Source organism: Aethalodelphis obliquidens, unplaced genomic scaffold, assembly GCF_003676395.1.
Source record: "Aethalodelphis obliquidens isolate GAN/ISIS:26980383/991018 unplaced genomic scaffold, ASM367639v1 scaffold5, whole genome shotgun sequence".
NCBI lineage: Eukaryota > Metazoa > Chordata > Mammalia > Artiodactyla > Delphinidae > Aethalodelphis > Aethalodelphis obliquidens.
The window spans coordinates 28,404,870-28,427,562 of record NW_020837949.1 but is presented as its reverse complement, the minus strand read 5'-3'; the positions used below and the strand labels follow the sequence as shown (position 1 = coordinate 28,427,562).

Sequence of the window (22,693 nt, the reverse complement as noted above, 5' to 3'; positions counted from 1 at the left end):
AAATCCAAGCAGAAATATTCAATAGCTCCACTCCGCTCTCCAAGCACTTTGTACATAGGGTAAAGGTCTTTTAGCCAATCTTTACTGAACAAACGCAGCAGCACGCTGAATTCACCATCACCCTTCCCACTCCCCATGAAAGCACATGGACCATTGTCCATGCCTGCTCAAAGCTCCTGACAGGTAATATCTCTCCAGTGCGCTGTGCCTGTCTCCCCCTGCCTGTGAGCTCTATGCTTACCAAGCAGCAGTTGATTTGTTCCATTCTCTACATCATTTGTATTTAATACTTTCATTATTTATTTAATATGTAAGCCAACACAATATGAATGAAATGAAAACCAAGTTACCTTGTGGGCACGCCTCTAAGCAAAATTTCTATTGAGTGAGATATGGGTTAGACAATAATAAAAGATTAAGGGAAAAAATTGTAAAAAATGTAACAGATTCTATAAATGTCTTATAAGTTTGTTTTCCAAATGACTTTTTAAAAAATTTATTTAATTTATTCATTTATTTTTGGCTGGGTTGGGTCTTTGTTACTGCGCACGGGCTTTCTCTAGTTGTGGCGAGCAGAGGCTACTCTTCCTTGCTGTGCACAGGCTTCTCATTGCAGTGGCTTCTCTTGTTGTGGAGCATGGGCTCTAGGTGTGCAGGCTTCAGTAGTTCTGGCTCACAGGCTCTAGAGCGCAGGCTCAGTAGTTGTGGTGCATGGGCTTAGTTGCTCTGTGGCATGTGGGATCTTCCCAGACCAGGGATCGAACCCGTATCCCCTGCACTGGCAGGCAGATTCTTAACTACTGTGCCACCAGGGAAGTCCCGAACCAGTAGGTTTGATGAAGGAGGTCTGCTTTGGTGATTTTCCAGAGGAAATTGGATCTTGTCTGTCATAGGAAATGAGACTGTTCTTCCTTCTCTAATCAGAGTGTTATGAATGGCATATGTTTGTTAACACTTTTGGTCACAAAGTCTACATAAGGGGACCCATTGGGCATCAACGTCATAGTTCCAGAAAGGTTAGAACCTATGGATAAATGTTGTTGCCCCAAGTCTGCAAAAGCCAAAAGGAAAATCAAATCCCCTATTGATATCTCACAAATCATCGGAGAGATTGTTCAAGCGTTCGCTTTCCTTATTCTACTGTGTCTTCACTTGAGAAAATAAGTAGCACGGGGAGAAATGGTAATAGTGATGAGGAAATTAAAGTGTCTCCTGACATTAGAAGTAAATTGGAGTCTTCATTTGGCAAGCATCTGAGGAAATGTTAGCATTCAGGAAATCTAGAGTTTACTGAGTCAGTGGACAGGGCCCTCAGTGACTGAAGAACATGAGGCTAAGTCAAAAGGAAAGGGACATAAAGTCTGTCAGACTGACGCAAGAAGAAATCAGCATTGCTTTTACTGTTGCACACCTGCCTCCTATAAGTTACCTGGCATTTTGGTGTTCTCTTCTCCATACTGAAGACTGATTTGATATTAATCATTTACATTTTGGTGTGAATAGTTCAGAATTAGAAATGATAAAGAGAAAACCACCTGGGCTTCTTTTTAAAGATCTTGGGTCCGCAAGAGCACACGTGGCAGCAACGTTTCTGGTTCTCATAACAATTACATAGAATTTGAGGAACAATATCATAAAGAGATTATTATTAGGTTTATAATAATCATTTATTCAACCTGTTTTTTTCTCTGTAATGAAAGCTGCTATTTTTTCAGCATCTTCTAAGTGCTGAGTGTTCTCCATACAATATCTTATTTAATTCTCATAACCAACTGCCACTCTTCATTCGCATGCCAGATACCTGAGCTCTCCTGATTAAAGAAACATGTGATGAAATATTGATCGGGTGACTAACCCCTGTAATGTGTCAGGTAGGTAATTTGTAACTCTAGTGTTTAGAGAAAAAAAAAATCTATTTATTTAGGAGATGTGTATCTCTAGAAGGTGGCTATGGTAGGAATTTTAAATCAAGGAAATATGAATAAAATTTGTATTCAGGCTAGCCTTTTGAGGGCCCTCACATTAGACAAAATAGCTGCCTTGTCTGTTTCTTTATAGAACCAGCCCTGTTGAAAATGTGCTCGGAGAGCAGAGAGCTTCAGTAACCTTGGTAATGACACGGGAATCCACAGACTCTCCATGACTCATCAGGAAGTGCCATTTGGACAATTTTAGTTGAAGAAAGCAACCAGCTCCCAGCTCAACACTTGTACACCCTTTACTCTGTCAATAGCTCTAGAACCGGATTTAGAAGACACGTGCCTCTAAATATTATGTAACTGGATATAGCAGCTCTTTATAAATGGTGGTAGAAACCTTAAACCCTTAAACACTAGCAGCGTCTATGGAGCTTGACATAGAAACTCAGGCAGTCTCCCTTCCAAGCCTCCTCTGACCCCATGTATAGCAAGACATCTGCTACAAGAAGGTAGTAAGAGGAATAATTACAGAGATATATCTGAGGAAGAGGCACAGTTCGTAGAAGAAACACATTTTTTTTTTTTTAAAGAAGATGTTGGGGGTAGGAGTTTATTTATTTTTGCTGTGTTGGGTCTTCGTTTCTGTGCGAGGGCTTTCTCTAGTTGTGGCAAGCGGGGGCCACTCTTCATTGTGGTGCGCCTGCCTCTCACTATCGCGGCCTCTCTTGTTGCAGAGCACAGGTTCCAGACACGCAGGCTCAGTAGTTGTGGCTCACGGGCCTAGTTGCTCTGCGGCATGTGGGATCCTCCCAGACCAGGGCTCGAACCCGTGTCCCCTGCATTAGCAGGCAGATTCTCAACCGCTGCGCCACCAGGGAAGCCCAAAGAAACACATTGGAAGAAGAAACATAGTTCACAAAAGATTTAAAAGCACTGGATCTTGAAGTCATAAATCTTTGTTTTGGAGAACTGGTACTTTCTAGGAGCTGACTTGAGTTGTATAGATAGACCAGAAATAACACAGGGTACTGACAAAATTTTAAGAAGAAATAGAAAGTTGGAAGAGGATTTAGAGCGAGTAAGGAGGTGGGGAAGTCCTCGAAGTCCTCGAAGATGTGACACGTAGGCAGAGTCTGGAATAAAATGAGAGAGCGAGTCTTCCAGAGAGTACACTCTCTCAAAGTGATGCCTTTTTAACAGCACTAGTTAAGACCACAGTGAAAAGTTATTAGAGTGAGCAGTGTAAAATACACAGTTGAAGGAACGGTGGTCACATGATAAGTCAAAATAAAAAGGTAGTGAGACAGACATGTCTCATATGTGATGACACCCTCTCCAGTCTATAGCAGTCTGCCCCTCTCCCAGCATTAGGACATGGCTAAGGCTTGGATCCAGGTGAGGCTTCTGTGTCATCCTGATGTTGCTGACACCCTGGTTTTCAAGTACTTTCTCCAAGAGCTGATCTCTTTGAGCACTAGTCCTTCTTCACCAGACCTAGTCTCGGGAGTACCTGAATGGTGGGAAGAGGGCACCATTTTTCTCTTTGTGGGTGTAGGAGTGGCAGTCAGGACCTTAGTGCACCTGTTGTATCTGCCTAAGGCTGGTTCCAATTAGACTCCTCCCAATGGAAACAAGCGAAAGTTAGTTAATATTGTTGGTATTTTCCTTTTTAGTGGTTCAGCAATTATTCATCTCATGCTAGGCCCTTGAATAAGAGTCCTCCAAGAGATACCAAGCATGGCTCTGATGTCATGGGATTTATGTTTAAGGATACTTTTTCCGTGGTATAGCCTCTTGACTTGCATGACATTATATAGTCTTTGTCTCTTTCAGTGAGTCCTGTTTTACTAGCATCTAAAGTAAGAGTCTCTTCCAATACAGAAGAAATTGTTATTATGAATAAATAGACTATTTCCCTGAAATTGCAACTTTTAGAAAAGTATCCAGGAGTGGATTTAGATGAGTGACCTGTAAGTGATTCTTACAGGTGACTCCTGCACGGTCAAGCAGAAAATTTCAAAGGAAGAACCTATATTTGTTTCCGGAAATCTTCAGGATTCACTGAGTCTGAAACACATTGGTTTGCTTCTCTGCCATCTTCAGCTTACCAAACCTAGGTACAGAATTTTTTCACCTTTAATAAATGTATATCCTTCCACGATATAAACTTTGAAGTTTGGGGTGATCCTCTCCCCCACAGCATACATTTTCTTCCTATTCATTTAATAATACTTAAGAATATCTATGATTTATTTTAGTGTTTGGTCAAGTACTATAGAAAATACTTTAGTTTGGTACAAAAAATTACAATAGCGAACATGTATTTAGTGTGTTATATGCTGAGTGCTCTACATGAATATTTTATTTCATCCTTACTCTATGAGGTAGGTATGATTATCATTGCTCCTGTTTTATAGTTAATAAAACTGAAGCTTAGTGAGGTTATATTAATCTGAATTTTCACAGCTGGGAAATGTGGTCACTAGTTTTCTAACTCAAGCAGTACAGCCCCACACTCCCACACATAACTGTCATGCCATGCAGTCCCCCTTTACCTAGTCCCCTAATTAAATTCTGAATCGCTAAAACTTTAACATAAATACAGTGTGTGATGTCCAGCACTTTAACCTCTTCATTTTGTCACACTCTCTCCTATGCCAGCAGGTACTTGACAACTAAGTGGGCTCTGACGCATGCCAGGCATGTTCATCGAATTATATATCACCTCTGCCACTGTAACCTGGTTTTTTTCCTAGAGCTTCTACCTTCATAGCATTTATGGAGAAGAAACCCTTCCCTCTTCAATATTGCTGATAAGGTCATTGTTGAAGTCTTAATATCCAGATCTGTGGATAACTCGTGTCAGAGATAGTTTCTAAAGGATTTTTTACGTAAGTACTATTCAAAATGCAGTCTGTAGACCAGCTTCCTGAATGTGATCTGTTTTGTTACCAGTATGTAATGCAATAAGGAGCTTGTGTCAGAATGTAAATCATCGATGTCACTGTCTTAGTCCACCTGGGGATGAAGGGGAGCAAAATTTTCCCACCCCAAAATGTCTCTCTGGCATGCAAATTATTTTGTGCTGAAAACAATCAAAGCCCCAAAGACTCAGGAATCAACGTGGATCTTCCTCCTAATTGCCTGCAGAGTGCAGATAGAGGGCCTGTTCCAGGACAGGAGCTGTGCTATGTGGACAGGAAGAAGCCTAGCAAAATCTGTTAAAGTTCCTCTGTGTCCCGTTGTCTCTGCATAGCCTAGCAAACATCTGTTTACCAAACATTTGCTTTTCCTTCTCTAGGTCAGTTGACTTCCTCCCCTTTGAGATCCCAAACTACTACCCTCAACATCTTTTGTCTGTAGTTGAAGACGGTATGTTAAGGTGAAGGTTTCAGCCATTTTGGTGAGTTACTCAGCTTTCCTGGGTCTCTCCCATGTATATGTATTATTAAACATTTGTTTGATTTTTCTCCTGTGAAGTTGTTTCATGCCAATTTAATTTTTAGGCCAGCCAGAAGAACCTAGAAGGGTACAAGAAAATTTCTTCCTCCCTGACAGCTGCTACAGCAAAATACCATAGACTGGGTAGCTTATAAACAATAGAAATTTATTTCTAACAATTCTAGAGGTTGGAAGTCAAAGATCAAGATGTGGGAGATTCGGTGCCTGGTGAGAGCCCACTTCTAGACAGTTGTCTTCTTGCTGTAACGTCACATGACTAAAGAGGCAAAGGAGTTTTCTTGGGTCTCTTTTATAAGAGCACCAATTCTACTCATGAGGGCTCTTCCCTCGTGACATCACCCCAAAGGCCCCACCTCCTAATGCCATCACCTTGAGAGTTAGGATTTCAACATATGAATTTGGGGGGAACATAAGCGTTCAGTCTGTTGCCATCACTAAGCACACCATCCAGTTCCTCTGACATTTTTTTTCCACATTAAGACTTTCTCAGTGAAAGATCTAGTGAACTGATTTGCATTCCCATGCAAGCTTTTTACTTCATCATGGACTGGCCCTTTACAGAGTGTGGCCCTACACTATGGCCTGTGATTGAGTTACACTATGTTTTACACCTATCCCATTTTTTTTTTTTTTTTTTTTTTTGCGGTATGTGGGCCTCTTACCGTTGTGGCCTCTCCTGTTGCAGAGCATAGGCTCCAGGCGTGCAGGCTCAGCAGCCATGGCTCACGGGCCCAGCCGCTCCGCGGCACGTGGGATCTTCCCGGACCGGGGCACGAACCCGCATCCCCTGCATCCGCAGGCGGACTCTCAACCACTGCGCCACCAGGGAAGCCCTACACCTATCCCATTTAAACAGACTTCAGGTGAGATTAGATCAGGCATATGATGTCTTCTCTGGATTTAGTCTCCCTCTTTTTGTCATCAGTATATTCCAAACACAATCAGGTGTTTTGAGCAGGCCAAGAATCTTCAGGCTGTTCATACAGCGTTTTATATGAGCAACTAGAAAGTGACCAACTGGTGACCCAAAAACATTTTGACATACACATTTAAACTGGTAAAACCCAGCAGGAAATAAGGGTGATCTTATCCTTGTCTACCTCACACACTGGTAAAGTTCAATCCTGAGATTCAAAAATTATGTACCCGGTATTCAAGAATTATCTTAAATTCACAGAAAAATGGAGCAATTTCCTTTAACTTTTCAATTCAAAATACAGTTACTTATCTACATTCTAATGATTTCTTGTCTTCTTTTGTGTCAGCCACTACTGGGTGATACAAAAGAGCTTCACGGTTCATAATAATTCTATTAATTAGGAATTAACTCAAGTGCTTATTCTGATGCTCTAATTCTGAAAGAACAATTCTCAAATTTATTCCAGGAAAGGTCAAAACTTCTTTTGAAATGAAAGCTTTCACAGAATCCCCATATATAAAACATATAAAGGTATAGCCTCCTAATTAGAGTCAAATCAGCGGGACTGAAACCCTTTCTACCCCCAACTATCACAACCAGGAAGCACCTAAGATGCCTTCTCAGAGCCCTAAGGTTCTCTGCAACACAGTTTGAGAATCACTGTTACAGTCACCAATTTCTGGAGTATCATTTACAGACTACAGTTATCTGCAGTCATTTTCATCCTCCTTTTGAACTATAGTTAGCAATGTGCCATGAAACTGCTCATCTTTCTCCATGATTCCAGCTTTAGGGTCCAATCGCCAGAAGTTCTCACATATGGTGATAAAAGGCTTATCAATGTTTAAAACATAAAACTACATGACTCAAGCTCCCCAAGCATTCCCAACAAGCATTTCCACTTCTCAATTCTGCAGCACTCTCCAGCCAGAGTTCAAGAGCTTTTTCTCCTAATGTGATAACAAACAACCTCTAAGAACAAAACATAGCTTTTAGTAGTGCCTTAAGTCAAGCAGTACCACTTACTCATCCTAAATATGTTCCAGAGCTTGGACCAAAAAATATATTCTGGGGACTTCCCTGGCAGTCCAGTGGTTAAGACTCCACGCTTCCACTGCAGGGGGCACAGGTTTGATCCCTGGTCAGGGAACTAAGATCCCACATGCTGCACAGCAAGGCCAAAAAAAAACCCATATTCCAAGCTTGTAGCCTACCTTAGCAATTTTGTCATAGATTTCTCTTTTTTCTACAGAAAGAAGATTTTTCTTAAAAGTTACAATATTGAAGTTAGGTGTTGTTTTTCTATGTACTTCGTCCAAGATATTTCTCTCCCTGGGTCTCAAAGATCATGGAAGATGCACAGGTCAACATTTGAACTGACTTTCTCTCCTAAACATCTTACCCACTGCATAATAGCCTCTATATCAGTCTGCAGAAGCCTTTGATATTTGCCAGCTATCATCATGGTTCATTGACATTCCCGAAAGTCCAAAGTCTTTCCTCTCAAAACACACAAAAATTACAAGAGCTTCGACTTTACCTATTACTCATGTTATTCACTGTCTAAATGAAACTGCTGCAAAAGTGTTTGATGTTTGCTTGCATGTTGTTTTTGTTTTGCAGAAAAAATCCAAGAAGTGTGTGTGTGTGTGTGTGTGTGTGTGTGTGTGTGTGTGTGTTGTTTGTAGTAAGGGTGAAAAGAAGACATAAATCTTATCTGACACTTTTTCTAGAGTCCTGATCAAGAATTTGTACTGAAATTTGAATTTTCAAAAATGGTGGTAAGTTAGACATATCTCATCTCATCAAATAGACTATAAACTCCTTGAGGACAGAAATCATGGCTTGTGTTTCTTTGGAGTTGCTGATGGTACTCAGAATAGTGCCCCTTGAGAGTACTTTTGGAATCAAATAAAATCAACCTAGAGGGTTAAATTAAGCCATAGAGCAGTTCCTACACTGTTCTTAAATCTTGTAAGTTTCCTTCTGTAATCCATTAAGTTTAGACTTGACATATAACTTACTATATGGTGCTATAATTGAATGACAAAAATGGCATTGAATGACAAAAGCCATCACTGCCTACGCAGTTTTTCTACTTCTTTGGTGGACTACTGACATAAGAATTTAAAAGGCGTGACTATTGGGTATAAGGTAGGCTCAAGGATGTATTATACTACACGGGAATATAGCCAATATTTTATAATAACTGTAAATGGAAAGTAACCTTTAAAATTGTATAAAAAAAATTTAAAATTTTTAAAAAATAAAAAGCATTTAAGGAAAATGTGGCTAGCAGTGACATATACTCAAACATCTGAATGGATTAGACTTAACATTGTTTACAAGGGCAGAAACTGCAGAACTTAAAAATGAAATTGTACAGTACACAATTAGGTTTGAGATGATTAGGTGGTATCTGCAGTATTAAGTAAAATCACAAGTGTCAACAGTAGGCAACTATTTTTGCATAAACACTAACTTACAAAAGAAATTAAAATGTTGAGATGATTAATTTCTTTTCATTTATCCAAAAGGAATATACCCTTATGGCACTCCACAAGGAGACAATATGCATTTTTTTACAATTTAGATTACTTACTTCCAAAAGAATGAAAGATCATCAGTGAGAACGTTGTCATCGTGTTTAGTGTTGAATGTGAATCGATGAGCATATTTGCAAAGTAGCAACACGGAGACAGTAGCCTAAATGTTCCCCTTAAAATTCAATCAGTGGCTGTCTCTTTGCACAGGGTGGCTATGGACTGCTCATCACTGACTTATGTAGAAGGCCACATAAACATTTGTCTTATATTCTGAACGGTAAATTTGGTTGTTTTAGATATTTATGTTACCAATTTCTCTGCATCTCTCCTTGACTTACTTATGTTGTTGCTACAAGCTGCTTTTATTAAACAGGAAACACTTTATCTTGCCTTCAAAAGTTAAAATACAGGCAAAAACTAATGTCCACCATGATTCTATGTATGTATGTATGTATGTATTCAGTCATTGTTGCTTAGCAACATAATGATTCTTCCTATAGAGAGAGGCAAAATATATATATACACATATATATAAGCATGTATAAAATCTTGTAAAAATAAATACCATTTAATAAACTACCTTATCATTTCCAAACACAAAATATCTCTTTGCATACTGATATTAACATTGTAGCATATAATTTATTAATATTTTAGAAAAACATTTAGAAAAAAGTAGTACATTAAAAATATACTCTAGCAAAAAAGTCTAAGAAAGAAAAAAGGCAAGAAACTGGAAATCTAAAACTCAATACTATGATCTTTACTTTCACCATCAATGCTAATAAAAACCACTCAGGAGAGGCAGAGAGGGAAGAGAAAATAAACTTGCTAGAAAACAGTATAAAATGATTAAGACCTTTAGGACAATCAGTCCTGGACTTTATCCTAAATAGCTGAAAAATGATACAAGTATTCTCTTTATGTGAGAGTTACCATATACATAAGTGCTATTTATTAGAATGCAAGATAATTTGGAACTGTAAAACTCTGCCAAAATAGTCTAACATGTTTTTGATACCTCAAAAGATGTTTCAGGGCTTCCCTGGTGGCGCAGTGGTTGAGAATCCACCTGCCAATGAAGAGGACACGGGTTCGAGCCCTGGTCCGTGAAGATCCCACATGCCACAGAGCAACTAAGCCTGTGCACCACAACTACTGAGCCTGCGCTCTAGAGCCCGTGAGCCACAACTACTGAAGCCCACATGCCACAACTACTGAAGCCCACGCACCTAGAGCCCTTGCTCCGCAACAAGAGAAGCCACTGCAATGAGAAGCCTGCGCACCACAACGAAGAGTAGCCCCTGCTCGCCACAACTAGAGAAAAGCCCGTGCGTGGCAACAAAGACCCGACGCAGGCAAAAACAAGTAAATAAATAAATTAAATAAATTTATATAAAAAAAAGATATTTCAGCTTATTTTAAGTATCTTAAGGTCTCATTATAAACAATTCTTATTGCACAATACAGTGAAAGTTATCTTAGTTTTCTTATTTTTTCCTAATTCTGAATGAAAGAGATGATTATACAGCCAATACCTGACTTAAAAACAGTTGATGCTTCAAAATTGATCCCTAGTCAGTTGTTTGAAATTGTTAATATATTTTCCCTTTTTAAAAAGTTATAGACTTCTGCTTCCACCCAAGATGGAGAAACAGGGACAAGATCTATCCTCCTACCTGAAACAACAAAAAACTGAAAATATACGAGACAATGACTTGCAAGGCACTGACATCAGGCAACAAAAGACAGCGATCACTAAGAGATGGGAAACAAAGAGACGAGCCCTATGACTGTCATGAGAGAGTTTCCAGAGCATAGTGGAGGAAGGAAAAAACCAGGTGGAGATTGGAGACTCCCTGAGCCAAGAAGATGGAACTGATACTCCAAAGAGACAGAAGCATCTGGGGTTCTCAGGAAAGAGTAGCAAAAGGAGAAATTGCACACAGAAAGAATATCATAATACCTGAAGATCTGTAAGTCACCCTTGTAAGTATTCACCTGTGTACTGATCCATGCATGCACTGAGGAAACTACATGAGGCTTGGGAAAGAACCACCCAAAATAATTAAGGGTTACAATGCCCAATGCTCACACAAGGCAGGGAATAGTGCCTGTTGCCACCACCCAAATTGAATAACCCTCAAAAACTGAGGGACAGTAGTAGAGTACACACAAGTTTTTTTACCTCAGTAACAGAAAATGATTAGCTTAAAAATGAGCACTGCTCTGGTACCTAACAAATCTTAAAAGTAACACCTGAAATAATCAATTTCTTAAGAAATGTAACTACCTCACAGAACAAAGCGCAATAATATTTATAAAAATAGACATAAACTGTACCCAATAAAGTAAAATTTACAATGCCTGGTGAAATTCACAATGCCAATCAAAAATTATCAGACATACAAAGAAGCAAGAAAATATGACTCATAAGAAGAAGTAATTCAACTGAGTAGGACCAACCCAGAACCAATACATACGTTAGAATTATCAAACAGGAACACTAAAACAATTAAACTGTAGTCCATGTATTCAAAAAGGTATGTAGAGACATGGAAGATATTTTAAAAATTTAAAGACCTTAATAAAAATTCTAGAGACTAAAATAAAAACACTAGATGGAATAAATGGCAAAAAGAAAAATTAATATAATGAAAACATGACAACAGAATCTATCAGAAATGAAATACATAGAGCAAAGGGAATCAAAAATGAAGTGGAAAAGCAACAGTGAGCTGTGGGGCAGTTTTAAGCAGCCTAATACACATGTAATTGAAGGAGAGGAGTTGGAGGATGGGACTGAATAATTTTTGAAGATATAATGCTTAAAAACATTCCAAATTTGATGAAAATTATAATTGCATATCATACCTCAGTAAATCTGAGGTATGATATGCATGAAAAAAACTACCTCAAGTCACATTGTAATTAAATGGCTCAAAACCTGTGAGAAACAAACAAAAAAACTTAAAAGCAGTCAAAGAAAAAATGACACACTATGTAAGAGGAACAAAGATAAGGACTACATCAAATTTGTCACCAGAAACAATGCAAGAGAAAAGATAGTAGAGCAATATCTTTATTACACTGAAAGAAAAAACTTAGAACATATCTTTCAAGAACAAAGGCAAATTAAAGACTTTCAGATATACAGAGGTTGAAAGAATTCATTACACACCTGCACGCCAAGACATGTTAAAGAATGACCTTCAGGCTGAACAAAATGATGCCAGAAGGAAATTCGATCCACACAAGGAATGAAGAGCACCAGAAAATACATAACTACCTGGGCAAAACATGAAGGAGCTTTGTACTATTATGTAAAGCTCTTTAAAAGATACTAATTGTTTAGGAAGAAAATATTTGCAAATGAATCAACGGACAAAGGATTAATCTCCAAAATACACAAACAGCTCATGCAGCTCAATATTAAAAAAAACAAGCAACCCAGTCAAAAAATGGGCAGAAGACCTAAATAGACATTTCTCCAAAGAAGACATACAGATGGCCAAGAAGCACATGAAAAGCTGCTCAACATCACTAATCATTAGAGAAATGCAAATCAAAACTACAGTGAGGTATCACCTCACACCAGTTAGAATGGGCATCATCAGAAAATCTACAAACAACAAATACTGGAGAGGGTGTGGAGAAAAGGGAACCCTCTTGCACTGCTGGTGGGAATGTGAATTGATACAGCCACTATGGAGAACAGTATGGAGCTTCCTTAAAAAACTAAAAATAGAATTACCATATGACCTAGCAATCCCACTACTGGGTGTATACCCAGAGAAAACCATAATTCAAAAAGACACATGCACCCCAATGTTCATTGCAGCACTATTTACAATAGCCAGGTCATGGAAGCAACCTAAATGCCCATTGACAGACGAATGGTTAAAGAAGATGTGGTACGTATATACAATGGAATATTACTCAGCCATAAAAAGGAACGAAATTGGGTCATTTGTAGAGACGTGGATGGATCTAGAGACTATCATACAGAGTGAAGTAAGTCAGAAAGAGAAAAACTAATATGGTATATTAATGCATATATGTGGGACCTAGAAAAATGGTACAGATGAACCAGTTTGCAGGGCAGAAATAGAGACACAGATGTAGAGAACAAACGTATGGACACCAAGGGGGGAAAGTGGTGGGAGTGGTGGTGGTGGGATGAATTGGGAGATTGGGATTGATATATATACACTAATATGTATAAAAGAGATAACTAATAAGAGCCTGCTGTATAAAAAAATACACATGTAATTGGAGTCACAGAAGGAGAGGAGTTGGAGGATGGGACTGAATAATTTTGAAGATATAATGCTTAAAAACATTCCAAATTTGATGAAAATTATAATTGCATATCATACCTCAGTAAATCTGAGGTATGATATGCATGAAAAAAACTACCTTAAACAATGCTAATTGTTTAAACAAAAGTAGAAACCATGTATCATGGGGTTTATAATAAATGTAAAAGTAAAATGTATGTCCATGTTAGTTCAAAGGCTGGCACAGTGGACATGGAAGCACACTCTAAAGTTAGTATACTATTGATTAAATGGTATAACATCATTTGAAGGGAGAGTGTAATGAGCTAAAGATGTAAACTACAATCTTTAAAGCATCCATAAAATAGCAGAACAAAGATTTACAGCCATTCAGCCAACAAATGAATTAAAATTAAATCACAAAAAGTGTTCAGTTAATCCCAAAGAAGCCAGAACATTTTGGAAAAGGGAATAAAGAACTGGTGGGAGAAATAGAAATCAAGCAGCAAAATGACAGATTTAAATCAAACCATTTGAAAAACCACAAAATATGGTCTAAATGGTCTAAACACCCCAATTAATAGGCAGAGGTTTTCCAGTTGGGTAAATAAACAAGACACAACAATAGGCTGCCCATAAGAAATTCACTTCAAATATAAAGACACAAATAGGTTACACGTATGAGGATGGTAAAAGATACACCATGTTAACAGCAATCAAAAGAAAGCTGAAATCTTTATATCAATATCAGAAAAAGTAGATTTCAGAACAAAGAATACTATCAGATATAAAGAAGGTCATTTCCTAATGATAAATAGGTCAGTTCATCAGGAGGACATAATAATCCTAGACATTTATACACATAATAAGAGAACTTCAAACTACATGAAATGAAAACTGACAAAACTACAATGAGAAATAGACAAAGCCATAACAGTAGAAGATTTCAATATCTTTCAATAATTGATAGAACAAGTAGAGAAAAGATCAATAAGGATATAGAAAATTTGAACATCATTATTAACCAACTGGCATAATTCACATTTATAGAACATTATACCCAGCAACAGAATACAAAATTCTTGTCTTCATGCACACATTACACTTCCAAGGTAGACCATATTCCAAGTCATACTAATATTTCAATAAATTCAAAAAATTCAAATCATACAAGTATGTTTTCTGACCACAGTAGCAGGAAATAAGTATTCCATAATAGAAATATTTGGGGAAAAAATCTCCAAATATTTGGAAAGCAAATAACACACCTCGATATAACCTATGGGTCACAAGAAATAAAAAGAGAAATTAGAAAGTTTGATCTGATTAAAACAAAAATACAACATATAAAAATTTGTGGGCCGCGCCCTGCCTTTGCCCTTGCCACGCCGCCTGCCCGGGAGCGAGTCAGGTGGCGGCACTGGCTGCGGCGTGCCTGCTCCTGGCGGCTGCCGCCTGCGCGCAGCGGCAGCAGGACTTCAAGACGGTCAGCATCCGGGGCAAGATGGTGTCGCCGGAGAAGCACCGCGGCTCGGTGTCCCTGGTGGTGAACACGGCTAGCGAGTGAGGCTTCACAGACCAGCACTACCGGGCCCTGCAGCAGCTACAGCGGGACCTGCGGTCCCATCACTTCAACGTACTTGCGTTCCTCTGCAACCAGTTTGGCCAACAGGCACCCGACAGCAGAAGGAGATGGAGAGCTTTGCCCGCCGCACCTACAGTGTCTCTTTCCCCATGTTTAGCAAGATCGCAGTCACCGGCACTGGTGCCCACCCTGCCTTCAAGTACCTGACCCAGGCTTCTGGGAAGGAGCCCACCGGGAACTTCTGTAAGTACCTAGTGGCCCCAGTTGGAAAGGTGGTAGGCGCTTGGGACCCAACCGTGTCGGTGGAGGAGATCGGGTCCCAGATTACAGCGCTTGGGAGGAAGCTCATCCTGAAGAAGCGAGAAGACTTAAAATCACTTTCCCTCCTCTCCCACTGTCCCCTCCCCTCCCCCCGCTGTGCACAAGTGACCAAAGCAAACTCAAATGGTGCTCCAAAGGGAGAGACTACTGACTCTACTTCCTTCACTCTTATCCCACCGACCCCATCACTCCTGTCGCAGGAAAATTCTAGTAGTTTGATTCTTTGAATCTTAGAGCAACCTATAGGAACCCCTGACCAGTGAGAGCTCCTGACCAAATGACTCAGTAAGAACCTCTAGTCCATGAAAACATGTGGCAAATGGAAGTATTTGAAGCAATAATCTCCTACCGGTTATGAACTCTGTAAAATGGGGCCAATTCCTACCTCACAGGGCTGTTGTGAGGATGAGGATGAAAGGCCTATGAAAGTGTCTAGGGCAGTGACAGCTAACTAAGAGGCATTCAAAAATTATTTTCTGCAGATGAACAAAAAAATAAGTTGTGATCAATAAAAACTTGAAGCCCCCCCCCCAAAAAATAATTTGTGGTCTTCCTCTATAGCAGAACTTAGAAGAAAATTTATAGTACTAACTCTCTATATTAGAAAAGTAAAAAGGTCTTAAATCAAAGACCTCAGCTTCCAATTTAAAAAACTAGAAAGGAGGAGTAAGTTAAACAGAGTGAACCAAAGGAAGGAAATAATAAATGTCAGTGTATATGTTAATAAAATCGGGAAAAAAGTAATAGAGAATATCAGTGATATCAAAAGCTGTTTTTTTGAGAACTTAATAAAATTGATAAACTTCTAGCCAGACTTATAAGGGAAAAATGTGAGATAACACAAATTATCAACATTGGGAAGGAGAGAAATGACATCACTGCAGATTCTAAAGATATTAAAAGGATAATAAGGATGGACAAGTTTATACCAATAAGTTCAACAACTTGGATAAAGTGGAGAGATAACTTGAAAGACACAAACTAACAAAGATCACTCGAAAATAAGCTTGGATATTCTGAGTAGCCTCTCTACAGCTATCAAAGAAATTGAGTTTGTTGTTACAAACCTCCCACAAAGAAAACTCTGGCACAGATGGCTTCACTGGTGAATTTTCCCAAACATTGAAGGAAGAATTACCATTCTACATAAACTCTTCCAGAAAACTGATAATGAGTGAATACTTCCCAACTCTTCTAAATGAGGCCAGCATTACTCTGATAGCAAAACCAGACAAAAACATAACAGAAGAGAGATCATAGAAGGTATCCCTCATGAACATAGCTGAAAACATCCTCAGCAAAATAATAAAAAATCAGATGAAACAAAAAATAAGGATAATACGTGATGACCAAGTGGAGTTTATTCCAGAAATGCAAGGTTGATTTAACGTTCAAAAATCCATCAACATTATTCCCCATATCAACAACCAAAAGAGAAAATAATATGATCATCTCGGTAGGACTCAGAAAAAGCATTTGAAAAAAGGCACTATCCACTCCTGAGTTTTAAAGAAATCTCTTAACAAAGCAGGAATAGAAGAAAATTTCTACAACATGTTATACATGGTGGTTAAGTTTACAGGGTAACCCACAAATCGATTTAGTTCTTGGATAAATTGTTATATCTATGCAATTGTCAAGAACTGGAGGCAACACTCTTGAAATCTATAGCCTGGGATTTCAGTTACTCATATTGCTTCAGCACCAGGATCCCTTGGGAGTAAGCTGGCTGCTGGCTCAGCAAACCTGGGCTTATCTATAGAACTTGGTCACACTAAAGTGTACACAATCAGTCTCGACTCTGTTAAAGGGCTGAAGACAGAAGACCACAGAGCATCTAGAGGAGATGCAAGAGGCAGTGGAATTTCTTACCTTTTTTAATCCTATAGGACTCTTATTGTCCATCTCTGTCCCAGAATAAAGACATGATTCTAATAGGTGCTAATAAACCCATGGGAGAAGAGAACATAGAGAAGGACTTTTCCAGGCTACACCAAACTTAAATGGGCTAAGATCTACAGACATCATGGATCTGAAAGAGGGGAGAGGGTTCTATCACAGGATTTTCAGCCCATTAACCAAACCAATTCGTGTACTCACTGTAGCCTGAAGTCAAAGCTGATTTCTCAAGGGCTGTGCTTTCCTGCAGAATCAATCTCGTTGTCTCGTAGTTCAGAAACCTAAAGGGAAGGAATCATACTATTTAGCTCCCAATAAAGGCTACCACAGTCCTTCAGACTCCACAGATTTAGCCCAAAATGATAGAGAAAGAAACTATGAACATACATTTCCTGTTCATTTCTCTCGGGGAAGTACCTGTATGGGAGTATGTGATCTACACCCTTACCCCACACACACATGCAAGACTATTTCTGCTTCAGCTCTGGAATCCCCCGCTGTCTAACCTAATCACTCTTCCCCGGGAATCCCCTCTCCACCCCTCCTCTCTCCCCTGCTGGCCTGGGTGGTGAGAAATTGGTGCATCATTTATATACATCAGACAGGTAGATTTCTGGATCCTGCAGAGGAGATGAGAGGAAGGAAGGATGAGGTGCAGGACAATAGATCCCATGTAAAAGAGCAAGAAATTCATCTGCTTCATATTCTGACTGAGGGCCAGTCCTATTGACAGCCCTCAACTGCGAACAGATCATTAAACACTGTCCACAGAGGTACTTAAGAAATTTCATTGCTAGAGAAGCAATTAGCTCTCAGAGGATGGAGGCTACTTGCCATCCTACACTTCCCTTCTTTCTTTCCTTCCATAATTACTGAGTATCTTTTCTATGTCAAGTACTGTGCTAGGTTCTAGGGATACAATGACAAGTGTAGCATACCTTGAAGAACTTGTGAAATCTAAACAGAGGCAAATAGATATGCTGGCATGTACAGGCAATAAACAGTAATATAATAACCGAATATATTATAAGGAATAATTATGCCAAGAGAAAGAGGCCAGACCAAAAAAAATGGAGTTTATACTGAAATGATTCCCCAGGTATATATAATTCTTAAAAGTGTAAATTAATCTTTAACAACAGAAAGTAGATCAGTGATTGCTTGGGGATGGGGCCCAACGGAGGAGGTAGGGCAATAGGGAGAGATCACAAAAGGGCACAAGGAAATTTTAGGTGTGATGAATATACTCATTATCCTGATTCTGGTGTTGATTTCATGGGTACACATATATATCAAAACTTATTAAAACGGGCACTTTAAATATGTGCAGTTTATTGTATGTCAATTAAACTTCAGTAAAGCTCTTAAAAATATATTACAGGGTACAGTGTGGACACAAAGGAAAGAATGTTTGTTTGTTTGTTTCCTGCAGAGGATGAGACACTCTGCAGAAGCCTCTTAAACAGATATTGCTACAAGCAATCACATTCTTTGTATTAGACAGGGTCCTCACAAGGAACAGGGCACAATCAAATTGTGTAACATGGGAAGAGATCAATAAAAAGATTGGAGACAAAGGTGTGAGAAAGATGTGGAAAAATCTGAGGGATAGTGCAGCACCCCAGGACTAGTAGTGCAGGACACAGGCACTCCTTCTAGATTGGAAGTAGAGAGGAAGAGAGTGGTTCCTGGAACCTGCAAAGAGGGATGCTTGAAAAGGACCTGAAACCTAGGAGTCAACATCCCACCTACATGGACCTTTTAGGGAGGGAGCAGATGAAGAAAGACCCTAACTGGACTTTCCTCCTTCCCTTTCATTCCCTACTGGTGCTCCCAGTTGACCAACCCCAACCAAAACCAGAGAATAAGGAGGACTCCATTCAGACCAGCCTCCCCAGTCTCAGAGCAGTATGGAAAATGAATCTGGAAAAACAAATACATGATAGGCAACATAATCCCCATTATAGTCTGCTTTTTCCTTTTTTGGTCCAGGATCAAAAGATGCAAAATTATATAGAAACTAATAGAGAATCATGTTTTTCCTCTGAAAAACAATGATTATTTCAAACGTTTACTTCATACTGGTAAAAACACCAGTTTTTACTCTGATTGGATAATCTCAGTTCCTACATTTGGAAGGATGCTGTGGAGAGCATGAATTTGATAGCCAGAGCCCTAGGCCAGGAGCTGACAAGCCAAACTATGGCTCGTGGGCCAAATCTGGCCTACCATCTGTTTATGTACAGCCCGCAAGGTGGAGATGGTTTCTACATTTTTAAATGGTTGAAAAAATATCAAAAGAAGAAAAATATTTTGTTATAAATGCAAATTACATGAAATTCAAATTTCAGTGTCCACAAATAAAGCTTTTCTGGAACCGGGTATGCCCACAATTTACGTTATTATCTGTGGCTGCTTTTGCACTCAGTGGCAGAGTTGAGTAGCTGTCCACAAAACTTTACATCTTTACTCCCTGGCCTTTTACAGAAAAACTTTGATAACCCTTACCCTATGCTAAAGAAGCTGGAGATGTGGAGACAGGTTCACCTGAGACCAGACCTTGATTCTACCAGTACCTGGATGTGTCATCCTGACATGTTACTCAATTTCTATGAGCCTTAGTTTTTTTAAGAAAAAAAGAGAGATAATCATATCTACTATATAGAGTGACTGTTGAAGATTAAGTCACAGAACAAAAGTAAAGTACCCAGCACATAGGCTAATACACAGAGAAAATTATTCCTCTCCTTAAATGAATAATAGAAGTGAAAAACCATGCAACATTAAGTAACACAGTTTTCTTGGCTTTCTTTTTATATACCTTTTTTACTTTATCATATACTAAACATATTGCTATCTTCACATCATTCCAACTAGTGTCAGAGGAGATTTACCTCTTATCTAAAGCTAATCTCTTGCCAGTAAACACTAAATTCCATCCCTTTTCTATGTGCTTAGATAATAGTTCTTAATCTTTAGTGTGCTTAGAAATCACCAGGTATTAAGATACAGATCCCTGAGCTTATTGAAGAACCTGAATTTTAAAATTACTTTAAGAAACATTGATATAAGATTCTCCCCTTTCTTTCTCTCTCTCTCTCTCTCTCTCTCTCTCTCTCTCTCTCCACACACACACACACACACACAGAGAAATACTTCCTTTCTAACATTTTCAGTCTCTTTCATGGACTCTTTCTTTCAATATCCTTTATCTTAAAAAAAAGATTAGGGACTTCCCTGGAGGTCCAGTGGTTAAGTCTTCACCTTCCAATGCAGGGGGTGCGGGTTCAATCCCTGGTCAGGGAGCTAAGATCCCACATGCCTTGCGGCAAAAAAACCAAAACATAAAACAGAAGCAATATTGTAACAAATTCAATAAAGACTTTAAAAATGGTCCACATCAAAAAAAAAATCTTAAAAAAAAAATATTAGAGCATTTATCGTCCTAATAGCCTTTCTGGCTACCTTTTGATCTCTCTTATTTTTAACCATCAAAATCACCACATGCACAATATATAACACATCTAAAGCTATTTGGGGAACTTGTGTGATTTCTATATCTGTAAATTCCTGTATCATCTCTCACTTTCCATCTATTTCTTCTTTTTCTATTTCTTTTGCTACCTTCTTTTCCTCTTCTCTCCATCAAACAGAACTTTCCTCATTTTACTGCCACACGGTCCCTCAGAGCTATCTTTAAGGAACTTCGTAGTGGGAGGCTAACATGCTTTTACCACAGGCATTGGAGTTGTATTCAGTGTTTCCAGACATGGTTCCCAGGTGTTGGGTTTGGTGGAACTCAAGCATTAACACCCATTTTTCCCTGCCTGAACTAACAGAGAGAAGAGCTAGACAGACAACACAAATAGAAAGGGAAAAATATATAGATATACCATCTTTATTACCAATAAATCAGATTGTGGAGAATGTGTGTTATGTCAGCAGCCAGGGGGGATTTGCAATACTGAACTGCGGACTTAGACAGACTTACATACCCCATCACAGGCATTGCTGGGAAACAATGGATATGGAAAAGGATCCTCCAGACAACTGTAGTCCACTCAGAGGAAGAAAGATTCTCTACCTAATCTTAATCATCACTGAAGGACAAATTGACAATGTGGAAATAGCAACAATTTGGGTAGAAGCTACAGTGCTACACAAGACTTGGTAACAGCAATTACTACCAAGTAACAGTAAGGTGTGGGAACGGAAGGTTCTACTTAAGTTTTAGAGAAGGTATTTTAAAAGCTTAGGGCAAAAACATGCCGTTTTAAAGGGATGGGCTTTGTGATAATAGGGGCAAGCTGGAATGGGCTGGAGGGAAAGAATCTTAACTATGTAATCATTTAAAATGCTCTAAAATTGTAAGGAAGGAGGCAATTAAAGACACCTAAAAGGGACTAGAACAAGCTGTGGAATGTGGGGACATGACCAAGACCAAGCCAAAAGATTAACGTGAACTTGTATGAGTAGTATCAGGAAGACTAAAGCCCTTACTGAACAAGATGAGGCTCAAAAATTCTATACACAATATAAAGAACTTTAAAGATGTGTTCCAAATAAAGAGAAAGAGAAATAGTCTCAGGCTGTATGATGTAATGTTCACAGATGACAAAGAAAAGGCAACTGACTCAACATTACTCTTTGGCAAGTCATTTTATTTCTCCATGACACAGTTTCCTGCCTCCTCAAGTGAAAAGGTGTTGGGCACCAAGATCTCAACCAATTAATTTTGTTTCCAATGTTCACAAAGGAGAATGATCTTCAAGCTATGAAGGGGAGTATATATACTTTGCTTAGCACAGTGAGAAAACATAGGTTGAATTATGGAACACTAAAAAACAAGGCATGTCACATTGACTTCATTTCTGCTAATGGGTTAAGAGGAAAATGTCATTGACATAATTTTTTTGATTTCACTGATGTGTGTAATGAATCCTCCAATGATATAATTTTGGATAAAACAATTGGCAAGTAGGGAGGAAAAAGAGTGGAATTAAATATGAACAACAATAACAGTATGTATCTTTATCATTCTACCTGTGTGACCTTGTAAACATTAGTAAATTTCTTTGGGTCTGTTTCCTAATTGGTTAAAAAAAAAAAAGCACTTGAGCTATTTTATTCTGAGCTGATTTCCTACTCTATATTCAAAGATTCTAAAGTTCTAGTAATTTGATGTCGATATGTAAGGAGACTTTAGTAGACTGCAACAAGACCTTGGCTTTGCACAGTTCAGACTTTTTACCAGAGACTTGGATGAAGATATTGAAGTCCTGCTTATGTAATTTACAAATAACACAAATCTGGATTGGACAAAGTGCAGAAACAGGATTTGAAATAAAGTCTTAAGAAATTGAGGCTTATAGATTGCTTTTGTACTCAAATGAGAATACTTAATTTAGCAGCAGTTTATATGTGTGAAAAACCAATAGTGATCTCAAATTTAGTATGAACTAACAGTGTAATATGAATATGTGTGTGCGTGCATGTATGTGTGTGTATGAGAGAGACAGAGACAGAGAGAGAGAGAGAGAGAGAGAGAGAGAGAGAGAGAGAATAACACCATATTATCAATATGTAACAAGAGCCTTAAAAAATTGTATACCCTAGTCACAAATTTCCACTTCTAGTAGTTCACTTTAAGGAGGCAATAAAGAATATGTTTCTAAGTATCAGCTACACAAATATTTATTGCTGAGCTATTTATAATTACTTAAAATTAAAAGAAAATGACTGTTCAACAATAAGGAAAGGGT

At 38.6% G+C, this 22,693-nt stretch overlaps 1 pseudogene; it reads left to right on the top strand.

Annotated features, from left to right (window-relative positions):
• Positions 1-3,293: 3,293 nt before the first annotated feature.
• On the top strand, positions 3,294-15,259 carry LOC113618561 (glutathione peroxidase 7-like; annotated as a pseudogene).
• The last annotated feature ends 7,434 nt before the right edge of the window (positions 15,260-22,693 follow it).